The sequence below is a fragment of the Maylandia zebra genome, linkage group LG7 (genome assembly GCF_041146795.1).
Source record: "Maylandia zebra isolate NMK-2024a linkage group LG7, Mzebra_GT3a, whole genome shotgun sequence".
NCBI classification, from domain to species: Eukaryota; Metazoa; Chordata; class Actinopteri; order Cichliformes; family Cichlidae; genus Maylandia; species Maylandia zebra.
Window position 1 is genome coordinate 13,044,830 of NC_135173.1, and position 15,532 is coordinate 13,060,361.

A 15,532-nucleotide genomic window follows, 5' to 3' on the forward strand; every position below is an offset into this window, starting at 1 on the left:
AGACAACGAGCATCTGCTATCTGTAATGCGCAATCCTTTCTCCACACAAAACAAAACAATCAGACCAACATATTGTGTACGAGCCTCATCTTAATGAAAAATAAAGGATAAAACAACAGTTGTTGGTGCACTGTATCACAGTCAAGCAAACTCAGAGCACAGATGCACCATTGCAACTTGCAGATGTGACCTTCACTAGAACAGTAACATTATCTCAGTTACAATGCACCCAAACAGAGGAAGACTATAAAGGAGCAGTGTATGTGAGGCCTCGATAAGTGTGACAGTACACGAGGAAAAATCAATCCAACTGCTCTTTTGTCTGCCTCATTTTAAAATGGAGTGTACAGCATTCCTCGCATACCGAGTATTGTAGGTTGGCTGGAACACAGACTGTACTCGGACGAGGCCGTGTGATTTCCAGTGTGTGTGACACTATTCATGGATGGTGTCTGACAAAGGAGGGTGTCCCAGAATGTAAACAGCACTCCAGATGGGCCTGACCTTTGGTAACACGAATTGGCTGAACCCCTTGTGACCGGAGGGGACAACAGCATTGAAATATTATTGCCACTGCAGCCAATCATCCAGCTTTTCCAATGAAAAGCCTCTTTGGCAAAGCGAAGTCTGTTTCACAGTTACAAACAGATTCAAGCTCTTTTTTTGCAAAAGGGAAAATGAAAAAAAAAAAACACAATGACAGCACAGAAAGACAAGGGAGTGACCTTGACATGAGCACATCCTGTTCGAATACAAAGACCTTTTTCAGAGGTTCCAAGCATAAATTTTCAAAGATGAGCTCTCTAACAAAATCAAATGTGAAGTTTTTGGACAAACCCATTATAAGCATGGCATTAAAAGCCCAGATGTGAGAAGACTTTAATGTTCCTATTATGGCATCCTCATTGCGTCTGAAAAAAGTCCCTTTTTGAAGAGTAAAAGAACATGCACACTGCCACTTTGGACCATGTATAAATATTACAGTTATTACGAAGCCTATACAGCGATCCATTTTCATAATCCAATTTAAGAGAATATCCCCCGGAGGGTAATGTGTCAATGAATTATTCAAATTTCACACATGCAGGAAGAGATGGTCAACTGTGATACATGGTGTTGATTGATCTCACTTAGCAGCAGGAGCCTTATCCCCACCCCCTGCTCCTCAGGCTCCAGAGACCACTTCAGAATTAAAAAGGTCAAAGGTGACTGGCTGGTCTGCTACTGCTGAAGCAGCAGGAGTAATCAACCATCATGACCCGCACTCTCATATTTCCACTTTGTCACATGCGGAAGAGTACAGCAAGCTGACATGAGCATTAAAGTAATGGTAGTATTTGCACGCGCAAAGCCATCCGAGGTGAAAAAGTGCACGATGACATACCTCACTTTCTTTATGAGATTAGTAAGCGGGACGGTTTTAATACTAGGCGAGACAAGTCTAAGACACCCAAACTAAAAACTTAATGCTCTTATATAACACAGGTATATATTTTGTTCTACTGACAAACCTGTCTGGTATGTTTTACAGGACAAAAACACCAGAGCAAAAGAAAGGCAGCGACAATACCTTCATCTCTTTAAACAAGTGATTTCCGTCGCTATTTAACTCTGGCTTATTTCAAATAAAAACATAAACACATGCCCTACTGTATGTCAAGCTATATAGAGCATCAGCAGATAGTTTGAACATTGGTTTATACAAGTTTCACTCAGTGGCCTCTGTGAATAAACCACCTACTTTAACATAAACCTCATGTAGATCTTGTCATTTCTGACCACCTCCGTGTTCACGTTGCTTCGTGTCCCTGCTTACAACCATCACGCAATGTCCTTGAAAGTTTTACGAAGGGATGCCAAACACAGTGTTTAGGGCAATCAGAAGCAGATGCTGCCATCGGTAAAAAGATGAAGGGCGGCAGTTGCATCTTATTACTGCGTCTTAGAATAGTGACGTTAATCCCCAGCACTAGCTTTTACAGCTGAAAGATAACTGAGTCCCGCCCTTGGCACCTTCCTTCGGGGTCTCGGGGTTTCTTGCACAGCTGCTCAGATAAAGCTCTGGTACAATGTGGGACATGCACAGTACCAGCACTGGTATTTGGGTATGTGTTTGAGTAAAGCTAAGTAAAGGCACTGTGCCATTAACATGAATGTTTTGCTCTTCTAAACCTCCAAGAGAGCTGGATTTATAGTGATGGATGTGCTCACAAGTGTTCTTATTTCCTAATATGGCATGCTTTGGTCTGCGGACCAACTTGGAAGAGATATATTTCTGAAAGGTGAAGGGAGGAACAAAGCTTTTTTTATTATTATTTTCCATAATAATCATTCCCATCCAATCAACAGATGGAAAGCGTCCCTCTCATTTTCACAGTGATATGCTGAACATTTTCTCCACCTCCACATACATGAATTTCCAGCCTTAAATGGATGAAGTGCTATAAAAATAGCAATGACGCTTTTCTGGAAACACTGGCTATTAATGAAATGATACATGGATCTACTCCATTGTCTTGGCTGCTGATCTAAGAGGCTACAGGTGAGTACTCTGAGTTCTTATGTTACAGGGTACAGCAGTGCCTAACCAGTCACCGTGTTTACTGACTCGCACTGCAGTATCATGTTCCACGTTCCCTCGGCAACGCTGCCATTATGTTCACCTTTCCATTCATGCCCTACTCTCGTGCCCCCAAGAAACAAAAAGCAGGCATATCGCATTAGAAGGTTGATCTAAAGACAGGTCAGAGCCCTTCAGCAAGATGGAAAAGAGAATGTCTTTCAGTATCTTATCTGTCTATTCTTTTATCTATCAACAATCAACACCAAGGGGCTCACAGGGGGGTGCCAGATGTGAAAAAAATCCTTCAGAAGTCAAAAATACCACCAATGTAGTATCACTTCAGAGCCAGTTCTGTCTTTTGAGGTCTGAAAACCGAACCTTTCTGCTGGTGCTGGTCCAGGCCTTCTCCTCCAACATCAGACCTTACAAATGTGCGTCTGGAAGAAAGGTGAAAAAATTCCCATAAACACACTCCGTAACCTTCTCAGAAGAGTTGAAGCTGTTATAGCTGCAAATGGTGGGTGGATGTTAAACCCTACGTAATAAGAAAGCTCATATTTGTGTGAAGGCAGACGAAAAAGCTAACATTTGCACAAAAAAAGACATATGTCAATTCCCCCCAATTTATTGTGGTCATGTCAATAAACATGTTCAAACATTTTGGCCTTGTGGTGATCATCAGAGCACGAAAAAAAAAATGTAATTGACTGCAATTCACTTCTTGGTTTCTTATGCTACTCTTTGAAAATATGGCTGAATGATTAAAAACTAGGTAGTATAAGTGTGACTGAGATTACCAGTTGTGTAATGAATGTTTCTGTGTTTCTACACTTTATTAAAAAGTTGTTCAGAGGGCGCATTTTAAACTAAACCTCATTAGGCCAAGCGTCATTGTGTTGAGCACTTAAAACTAATATTTCAGCAGAATATATTTAGCGGTTAGTCTTAGTGAAGGAACAACAGCATGTTGGTCCATAAACATATTAGAGTTGATCATGATCATCATCAAGAAGGTGGCAGTCACTATAAATACATCTGGATTATATGACAATGTATAACTTATACCTATAAATATTTAAGTACAGACAAATCAGACGCAGATGTTAGAAAGCAATAATGGTAACAACTGAAAAGATTAACTTATTATTTGATAATAATTTGTAAATTTAAAATTGCAACAACTGGAGCTCTATTTTAATTCTGTGTACTGAACAAGATGCCTGATTTGCACAGGACTGTTATTAGAAGAACTCTAGTTATTTGTAATAACTGCAGAGGTCAACTGTGCAAAATTGCAATGTCTGAAGCTTGCAAAGTTAAAATTCCAACACATACTATGTACCATATTTCACTAAACAGAGTAGTCCTGTCATAACATTAGTCAGTTGCTAATCTGTGTTTTCTACACCTTTCATCTGCCTCGTTCCTCCACCTGAATTATAAAACTGCAGTAAACAAAACTGTCATGGTCCTGGGCCATGCGGGCCCAGTATTCTCAGTTCCTTGTGTTTTTGTATTTCGTTCCTTATTTAGGTCATGTTTCCTGAGTTGTCCTGTTATGTTGTTCCTTATTTGACTTCCCCTTGTGACTCTTATCCCCTGTGTGCCCCTCTATGTATCTGTGAGCCCTCATCTCCCCTCGTGTTTCATTCCATGTTTCCCCAGCCCACTATGCCCGTGCTCTCTCTCTCCTCCTGTTTGCACCTCTGTGTACTTCCTGTTTTACTTTGACAGTCTCCCGTCAGTGTTTACTCCTGCCATGTCTTGTTATGTTTATCTGTGTCAGCTGTGTTCCCATGTGTGGCCACTTCCCCTGATCATCCCTCTTGTGTATTTAGTCTCTGTGTTTCATGTAGTCTGTGTCGCGTCGTCTGTGTTTCCACCCTCTATGTTTCCATGCCCGGTCTATTGTATTCTTAGTCATAGCTTTACCTTAGTTATTCCCAGTTTAGGTTTCCGTTTAGCCACGCTATCCCTGCTGTATTTGTATACCTTGTCATCAGCCACAATAAAGGCTCGCTTTTGTTTAAAGTTCACTCCCGCCTGCTCACCTGTGTTCGCACCTGGGTCCACCATACACACCACCGCACGGTCTGTCACAGCGGACCGTGACAAAAACGAGAATAGCATTTTGGTGTCTTTAGGCTTTTTAGCTCATTTATGGCAGTATTTTGATTTGGATGATTTTTTAAAAGTTGTTAATGTTAGTTCTTTAACTGCAAACTACATAAAGATTTCTCGTGTGTGAATGGGCTGGACAAAACACACCGATGTGTATGTGCCCTAAATTACATGAGGTGCCCTGATAATAGTAAACCTGTGCAAACAGGGCTTTTGACATGCTTTAAGTCTGAAGTGTTTTGTCTGTACTTACAAAGTTGAAGGTTAACTGCACCGTGTGTACTGTATTATTATTGAAAAGCATCCTCCCTTTGGTTTTATATATAAATTAGTATATAGATATAATGAGTATTTTGTATTTCACCAACACAACAGTTCTGGCAGTTGAAAGCCGTTATATATCCTTAGTAGCACCCTGTTCTGTCCACTGACTGCCTCTTGCATTGATACAAAAGTACATCTAATCTCCAAGTAAAGCACTGCGTGACACTGTTTCAGTATGTAGCATTATCTTTTCCTTAGACTTCTCAGTGCCTGACACTTTCATGGCAAAACTACAGTTTTTCTGCCTCCATCTAAGATGAGCAAATTGGGCAATGGTAATTTAAAGGCTCTTCTTAAAAAGCAGGTAGGCCAGGAGCTCAGTAATATGCGGGCACGTAGGTAGTCAGTTAAACTGTTGCAAGCGTCTCTCTGTCGCTCTTCTAATGACAGGGTGGGATTCCAATGAAAAATCAGCTGTTTCAGTTTGAAGTTCAAGATCATAAGGAGCACAGTTCTGTTCAACACCTAAGAAGATTTAAGCCTTAAACTGAGCTTAAGTAACGCTGCAGGATTAAAAAAAAAAAACTCTTTAATTTCTACTGCTCCTCTAAAACGGCTAGCAATTAACTATACAGTGTTTGCAGTTAGTAAACTCAGAACTATCCAAATATGTTCTGTGGGATCTTAGCTACTGGTGTGTCTACTAGGACAGTGAACAGTATACACTTGTACAACTGCTTGTTAGCACAATTAAGTAAATATTGTTTATTTATAAAACAAAACAAAAAACAAAACCTTTTACAGGAAGTGGTCACAAATATTCAGTCAATCACATGACAGCAACTATGTATTAAGGTATACATGAAAGCATGGATCCATCCTGACTGGTTTGGGCGATATTTACTTGGTACACTTTGGGCCCCTTCACTGTACCCAAATGGCCCCACAGTCACCGGATCTCAATCCATTACAGGACCTCTGGGATGTGGTGGAATGAAAGATTCACATCACAGACATGCAGCCAACTAATCTAAATTAACTTTGTGACACTATTATGTCTATATGGAGCAGAATGAAATGTTTCTAGCACCTTGTTGAATCTATGCCACGAAGAATTAAGGCAGATCTGAAACCAAAACAGACTCCAACCTAGTACTAGCAAGGGGTACTTAATAAAGTGGCCAGTGAGTGTATTTAAGGTAGTTTCACCAACACTTACTATGCACTTACACTTAGTACCCAAGTATTGGAACACAACAGATCAGCTATACATTCAACGTTCGTAAAGCAAATAATGAGAAAGTTCTGACTATCATAGAGATAACAATTTAGCCACATTTATTTGCCCTGTTGTGGACCGAAATGTAGAACTGACCAGTTATTACAAAAATCTATCTACACATATAAGAAGCCCCTGTGATACATTTTAATGAAATTAGTTAAGGCGAGCAAGCTTTTATAGCTAGTCAGCTGACATGATGTTGAGGGCTTCAACAAGGTTTGGAGTGGGCTCAGCAGCAGTTTTTCATGAGTCACTTCATGAAATATTTAGAGCATAATACATGCTAACAGTGGTGCAGGCTGAAGTACATAATACAGTCACATTAGGAAGCTTAGGTGGGAGTTGCATTCAAGGACTCAGATGAAAGATAAAAAGCTGAGGTAAAAGGCTTCTAAATTAGGCAGCTGATTAGTACACAGTGTCTGAACAGATGCATTACATTAATAATTAAAAATCAAAAATTAGTTGCTGATATTATGCATTAGCAATATTTTATATGTGTTAATTTATTTGAAAGAAGTGGCTCAAGACACAACATAATTTGGAGATTTTTATTGTTTGAACAAAGACACGCTGTGGCCCAGTGCCCTCTATAGCCTATTAAGAAATAATAGCAGCAAAGATTTCAGTGACAAAATTCATACAAAATGATAGTTTCCTTAGCTATAATGACAATAGTTGATTTATTCTGTGTGCACTTGGCTTCTAGGTTACTTTTCTGTGTTAGATAATTATTTTTTGTTGATTTCCTCTATAATTGAAACCATAAGTGTCATGAAGCAGGCAGGATAGGACCCAAATGCAGACTCACAGAGGCAAAAATGAGCTCAAAAACACGGTTTTATTGCTGGATGGCAGAAATACAAAACTAATTAAATTTGGATCACGGATCACATTAACTCGGTGCAGTTGAGACGCATTTTTTCTAAACACCGGGTCTCTGTGGCTTTTAAACCCCAAAACACGCTGCGCCAAAAACTGGTCCACCCCAAGGATCGGGTCCCCCGACACTAACAGAGTAACATAGTGTACGCTGTTAAGTGCCAGGAGGATTGCCAGGATTTATACATCGGGGAAACCAAACAACCTCTGGCGAAGCGGATGGCACAACACAGAAGAGCTACCTCGTCAGGCCAGGACTCTGCAGTCTATTTACACCTACTGGCCAGTGGACACTCTTTCAAGGATGAGGATGTACACATCTTGGACAGGGAGGAACGCTGGTTTGAGCGTGGAGTCAAGGAGGCCATTCATGTGAAAAGGGAAAGACCATCTCTGAATCAAGGAGGGGGCCTAAGGGTACATCTTTCGCCATCTTACAATGCTGTGATTGCAGCCATTCCCCAACTCTCTGTGAATGGTACTCATGGCCATTGATCAGTGGTCTTTGATCAGTGGGTTTTGGTCAGTGGTTGTCGATCAATGGTCATGAGAATTTGCATAATTAAGATTAAGGAACTGACCTCCCAGCCCATTGTTCCTTCAGTGGGCTGGTTTCAGTCATTATGCAAATGTACTCTTTATAAGATTGGGGAAACCTGCAGTCAGCTGAGACTGAAGAAGTCACTTGGATGAGTGACGAAACATTTCTCCCACAAAAACGCTACGTCCAGATGAACAGAATCAACTTTTTGGAGGACTACTAAAAATTGGCTTCTTCTCAGATCTCACATCCAAACCATCCTCCAAGTTGGGCTAGAACATTTGCAAATTTTAGTACCATGCCAGAAAGGAAAAATATAAAGACTGGAAAAGGGTGCAGACGATATAGCAGCAGTTGAGGGCTCCATCTGCCTCACCCAGAAATCCTCTCAGGTCCCTGTCCTCTCTGCAGGGCTCTAAACTTAGCTCAGCCCAGAAACAGACCAGATCAGAGAATGTTTAGCTGCAGCCAGGTCACATGGCAGTCGCTCAAAGGGTGCAAAGATATGTGATAACTGCTCAAATTCTCAGCAACACCATGGACAATACTGAACCAGAACAATACCGTGTGTGTGTGTGTGTGTGTGTGTGTGTGCGTGCGTGCGTGCGTGCGTGCGTGCGTGTGATCCTTTTTACTTAACCATGCCATTATTTGGTTTGTAAACATATAAGTAACTGTGTGTTCCACATTATTTTGAAAAATATTCAAAATAAATAAATATTAATCTATAGTGTATACTACTGTACTATAACTATACTATACTATATTATACTACACTATACTATACTATACTATACTGAATACTCTGAATATTCTGATTGTGCGCCATTGCATTGTTGCATCACGTATAAACACAAATAACTCCTGAACAAATTCATGTCAACATTGAATACCAATACCAATCTTCCCTCACCGCTCCCAGGCCAGATTGAACTCCTAAATCAATTATTTTCATGACAGTTTCAACTTTTCATGATACAATTATTGTTCCAAACTAACACGCTACTATAATCACTTGCATTTTTCAGTAACACACTTATGTAACATTACTGTACTAAATTCCATCCATCCATCCATCTTCATCCGCTTATCCGAGGTCGGGTCGCGGGGGTAGCAGCCTAAGCAAAGAGGTCCAGACCTCCCTCTCCCCAGCCACCTCCTCCAGCTTGTCCGGGGGAATACCAAGGCGTTCCCAGGCCAGCCGAGAGATATAATCTCTCCAGCGTGTCCTGGGTCTGCCCCGGGGCCTCCTCCCGGTGGGACATGCCTGGAACACCTCGCCCAGGAGGCGCCCAGGGGGCATCCTTGCCAGATGCCCGAACCACCTCAGCTGGCTCCTTTCGATGTGGAGCAGCAGCTGCTCTACTCTAAGCCCCTCCCGGATGGCCGAACTTCTCACCCTATCTCTAAGGGAGAGGCCAGCCACCCTTCGGAGACAGAGTCCAGCCCCTCTCCAGGAGACTGGTTCCAGAGCCCAGACAATGCGTAGAGGTGAGCCCAACTATATCTAGCCGGTACCTCTCAACCTCACGCACCAACTCAGGCTCCTTCCCCACCAGAGAGGTGACATAGCATTCCATGTCCCTATTGCCAGTCTTGGCAGCCGGGGGTCGGTCCGCCAGGGCCTCCGCTCCTGGCCGCCACCCGGCTCACAATGCACCCGACCCCTATGGCGCCTCCTGCGGGTGGTGGGCCTGCGGGAGGATGGGCCCATGTCTCCTCTTCGGGCTGTGCCCGGCCGGGCCCCATGGACTAAGGCCCGGCCACCAGACGCTCGCCCTCGGGCACCCTCCCCGGGCCTGGCTCCAGGGCGGGGCCCCGGTAACCCTATCCCGGGCAGGGTAAACTGTTCTCTCGATATTCTTTTCATGGGGGTCTTCTGAATCGCTCTTTGTCTGGTCCCTCACCCAGGACCAGTTTGCCATGGGAGACCCTACCAGGGGGCAAAAGCCCCCAGACAACATAGCCCCTGGGATCCCTGGGACACACAAACCCCTCCACCACGATAAGGTAGCGATTCAAGGAGGAGTGTACTAAATTCAGTAATTAAATTAAAAAGGCTCTTCAGTTATCTACACAAATGTGCTTTTTTTCTTCCTGCTCACTTGTACTACAATCAGCTGATTTCAGTTTGGAGTGATCTACAGATTTTGACGATTAGAGATGTGGATAGACACAATTGTTAGCACAACTTAAGTTCTTGTCAAGTGTTTGGACCCGCAGCATGCTATCACAAAGCTAGCTAGTATGTGGACTCCAGCCTAAAGAGCCAGAGCTTGAACTTTAACAGGTAGCAAAGGCACTGATGAGCTTGGTTGAAGTACTGTAGCCTCAATTTCCATCTGTACATGTTTTTACAGTAGAATCACTAAATAATCCCTCTGAAATCTCTTTGGGCTGGTTTTCATTTTTGATTTGTGTCACTTTACGGAGACGTGAAAGCAATGTTACTAGCAGGGTAACTAATTACTTTGTCCGGTAAGTAATTAAGTAACGTACTACGTTACTTTTCAGGAAAGTAAGGAGTAATGTGTAATACATAATAGTTCTTTTTAGCGTAATGACCCCTACTTGTTATGATCTGCATGCTCGTCTAGTTTCGATGTCATTTGGTCTCTAGACTGTTTAAAATGATCTGGTCTGGGCTGATGAACTGGAAACTAATAAACACGTAGCAGGAAGCATGTGCCTTATATCTTATATTGGCCACTGCAGCAGTAGGTTTAATGAAGTGTTGAGACTTGTGATTTTCTTTGTTTTTTGCTTTTTAGTAGCTGTGAGCCACTGTCACCTCAACTCAATTTTTTGCTGCTACCTGACTCTTTTTGCTTATGCTGGCACTCTTTTGTAGAGAGTTGTAACCTACCCAAAATAAATGAAAACTCAAAAAATTCAATATAGCAGTAAGCTACATGTGAGAAACACAGATATTTATTTAATGCTAAACAACAGACTGATAAAATCCTTGGATTTCATTCATTTCTTGAAGAAGGTGCAGCACACAGAAGCTCATATGTGTCGGATAATTCTGTAAAAATGCTCCACAAACACAATGATTTTAATTAGCGGAGGCAAGGCCTAACAGACAGCTTACTGTGTCAAGACACCTCTCAAAGTGGTCACACTTCCAAAATCCAATGTGTGTAATAGAGTAGCCGCCAACAAGGTTTTTTTTTTGCTACCCGCCTGTAAACATGTTATTATTAACTTTAACAGGGGTGTGTCAAGTGGCCATTAGAGGAAATTCAGTTTTTGGCACTCACTTCTTAGCTCTGGAGGTTGCCACTTGACTTTGATAATGGAAGAACTATTCATAATGTAAGTGCAAAGTATTTTTTAATGAGTTTCTGACCAAATGCAATATATAACTTGGATTCCACTAGCTGTTATTTATTAAAAGGCAGTGCTTGAATAACGATGGACTGCAGCCACAGTGTAATAGTGTGCTCTTAAAAACCACTATCACCAATTGTCTGAGGTCAGCTGGGCTTGTCACAGCACTAACCAGCAGATAAATGGGCTTATGCACGCTCACTGACTGGTGTTTGACATTGATCCAACAGTCCCAATTATTAAACAATCACGCAACCAGCTGCAGGGAATTTTAGTGGCTGGCTTCTGTAATGAAAAGAATTGATGGCTCCATGCTAAAGTGGACAAATCTTTTGGCACATGATACCTGGTGGGCAATCACGTGCACTGCAATAAACTAAGCACTAGAAAGAATATCGATGGTGACAATCCAGTGACCTGAATCACGTTGGTGCCCAACTCAACGATCAATCGAAGTGATTTTAAAAGAGAAATGGAACTTGCCTTAGATAGATATTTAGAAAGATCCTCATTTTAGTCAGTGCATTTCTCTATTTTGCATTGCATGAATGGGAGAAAGTGAGGGTAAGCTTTATTATAAGGAAATTCACATTTACCGTCAACACTTCTATGACAACAAGTACTACATACACACATGACTAAGATGGTTAAGTAACCCTAGATTAAAATTTCAGACATTTAACACAAGTGAAGCAATATTCAGTCTGCAGAAATAGAACACACCTGAAGTGTGGATTAAACATCAGATCTGCTCAAATATACTGGCGTGAAAGAAAACAAAGAAAACAGACTGGGTAGCTGCTGTACCTTTCCCTTTGCATTCTTACTGAGACTGAGCTGGAAGAAGTCTGACCGCTCAGGAGTTCTTAAAATAGATGCACTCACTGAAAGAAAAACATTTCCGACAAATGGGGTTGCTTATAGTCCTGGAAAGTTAAGAGGTTACGCAGAGGAAAATCAAGCTCATTAGCATCCGCTTCAACCATATGAGTCACATTATCATTTACAACCTTTCCGCTGAGAGAAAAGAAATTGATGAGCACTGACAGTTTAGGTTCAGGTTTGAGTGTTTGACATCCATAACAGGAAATACATAAAAAATGTATGACAAATAAATCAATAAATAATTTCAAACAATACTCTGCAGTACTTACTTATACACACACACACACACACACACACACACACACACACACACACACACACACACACACACACTCTTTAAGAGGTGCTATAACTCTCTTTATCACTAACTAGTAGCCATTACTGCTTACTTTCATTCTTGAATCTATTTTTTTAATGCCAGCTTATTGAACACCACATCCATGGGTTTTGTCATGCATTATTTGCTTTAGTTCATGCTGTGACTTCTTCAGTTGAAAATCAAATGTTACACCGAGTTATTTATTTGTTATCCAATGCAGTATTTTACTTCTGTTTGATATGTCAGGCAGCTACCAGGATATCAGCAACAAAAAATACTGGTTATTTTTGTTATCTATTGGCCTATTTTTTAATAAACTTATCAAACATTTATAAATCTGTGAATTGAAAATAAAAGAAAAAGAAAAAATTTCCCAATTTCCAAATCCTATCATTGGGAAGTCTTTTCAAGCCAAAAGTCTGAAACCAAGATAAAAGCCTTTAACCTCCTAGGACCTGGCGTCCACATATGTGGACATCACATTTTGGGTTATTTTGCTCTACAAGGGCCTGATATCCACTTACGAGGACAATATACTGCTACTGTTCTATCGAAATTCTAAACGAATATCCTCATATGTGGCTGTCATTTTTCTTAGAAACAAAAATCAGGTAAAAAAAAAAAAAAAATCTGGTAATTCTTTGTTTTTACATTCATTGGGTCCCAATCAGTTCAAATATCAAAGAGAAATCAAAAATGCATGTCGTGGAAGAGTTCGGGTCTTAGGAGGTTAAAGTGCAAGATAGAATTGTACACCAACAGCAGATCTGCCATACATCTCTGACCTTACGTAGTATAGAAATTCACAGGAACTGAGTACACAACAAGAAGTTTGAGGGTGTCCTCATCTTCGATTATCAGGATGAGAGGATTCTGTAGGATGGACCTTCTATAGTATAGGCTTGATCCAATCTAACTCCAGGATGCTGACCGTTACTGGGATCTTGGTGTTCAGTGGCTTTATGTTTCTTGTGGTGTTTCTTCAGGCACTGCTGAACCCTTTTCCTGCAGTTGGAAGTTCACCCACTGACCTGAGGGAAAGAGGTCACTGCCACTGGGGAGAAGGTATGTGCTTCATACATTGTTTAGATGGATCAAAATAAAATCCACATGCATTATCCAAGTTGTCCCCACAAGAGAATCTGTTGGCAGATGATCTGTATTATTAAATTGGTTTTATTATTGTGGCTGAACTGTGTGAACTGTTTCACTGCTTTTATTTTCTTCTTAATCAAATATGACTTAATCAATAAATTTTACACCAGATGATAATATTTATTTATATTTTTTTTGCTAATCCACTAGCTGTGGATAAAAAAGAAAAAAATTAAGACATAAATTCTTTTTTGCCCAGGTTTAATGTCGTCACATTAAAAGTCCTGTCAAGATTACAAGAACTCTTGGGTGCGAAAATAATTTAATAAGCTAGAAATAGCCCAGTTCTTTGGAGTTTGAAAATGCCTCATCAGATTTATGTTACGGTATTTGAAACAGAGACAAAGGAAGCCCTGAAATGGAGCATGCTGTGATCTCGCCTGGTCAGTCTAGTTTCTGACCATCTGTCACACAGGGCTCTTGTGATACTGGCACCTCCTGTGTGTATATTTCCTCCAGCGTTTACTGAAACCGCTTCATGTTGCTCCCTTTGAAAAAATATATTTTGACAACACAGGACTCAACCCGCAAGTATTACTTCTGATCACCCACAGGAGGAGTCTTCAGATATGATTCACAGGCCTATTTTTTTTATATATATATATATATATATATATATATATATATATATATATATAATGCTGCTGCTATAGCTACTGCTTTATAACACATGTACAGATCTGCTTGTACTCTTTAAGCCACAAGCTTATTCTCATTTCTTAAGTATAAATATATATTTAACCCTATATCATGCTCACAGAAAACAAAAATAAATAAATAAACTGTATCTTACAGGTGTGCTAGTTTTAGGCTTGTCTTAGTGTTATTAAGACAATCTGTATATACCATAAACAAATAATGTACAGTTCTACTAATCGCTGAAAATATATTTAAAACACAAACAAAAACATCCAGCATATACGTAGACTCACGGTCATAAAGTTACATGAACTCATCATGGGGATGAATGTCATAGAACTTGTAGGTTTGGGGGTGGCAGTAGCTTAGTTCAGGATCATTCCAGCAGCTTAATGTTAGCCTGCTTTATTCATTCCAAAATCAGCTTGTATGTGTTTTTGGCATCATTGTCTTGCTAGAACACCCAATTGTGTCCTTATTATTCGATCCACTGGACCAGTACCACTGGAAGCAAACTAGCTCCAGAGCATGATGCTACAACTACTATGCTTGACAGCTGGTACAGTGTAGTTAGGTCTGAAGGTCTCACCTGTGTCTGTGGTCATTGTTGCCAAATATTTTAAACTTTCTCTTGTCTGACGAAAATTGTGCAGCTCGTTCACGTGGGCAGCTGCAAATTCATCAAAAAGGTGAAGATTTTGGAGCAGGGGCTTCCTTCTTGCTCAGCACCCTCTCATTCAAACAATATGAAACTGGCTTTACTGTGAACACTGGTGTTCCAGGAGTTTTCAGCTCATTGCAGGCTTGAACTTTGATGAGTTCCTGGGTTGTTCCTGAACATCCTAGCCAATTTCCTACTATCTGAGGGGTAATAGTTTAGGTCTTCTTCCAGACTCTGGCAAATTGGTAACACATCCTAATAACTTGTTTGAACTGATGAGCTGTCGTTGTTTAGAAATGGCTATAAGAGACCTTCCCAACTTGTGTAAACCTACAATTGTCCTTCTTAGAGCTTCACTAAGTTTCTTGAAGTTTCCTATTGTTTTCAGTATGGGTCAGTCCAATCAATGCTCCCAAACAAATCCTTTTGAATGCAGGCAAAGAGAAACTACCAGCTGTAGTCAATCATGATCACTAACTACAAGTTAATTGGCCTTAGACTTGTCAAGTTAAAAGACGCTCTCGAACCTTCAGCACCACTTGTTAAAAGATTTAACTTGGTGTAGGTATGTATACTTTTTAATTAAAAGTTTTTTAATTAGAGAAAATCGAAAATAAATTCAATTTTTTTCTTCCAGTTCCTGTTTTTAAAACCAATAAAGATGTATGCTCTGCTATTATTCCAACCTGGAAAAAGAACTGTTCAAAAAAATAATTAAAATACCCAAATTACCATGACATTCAATGCCCATGATGAGTCTATGTAAACTTACCTGACATCAATGGTATACATACTCTAAATGCCTGGATTCTGTCAGGCTGTTATTTCCCTAAAATGACTGCAGAGCCACTGCAAAGAGTGAAACTAATTCTATAATATACAGCATT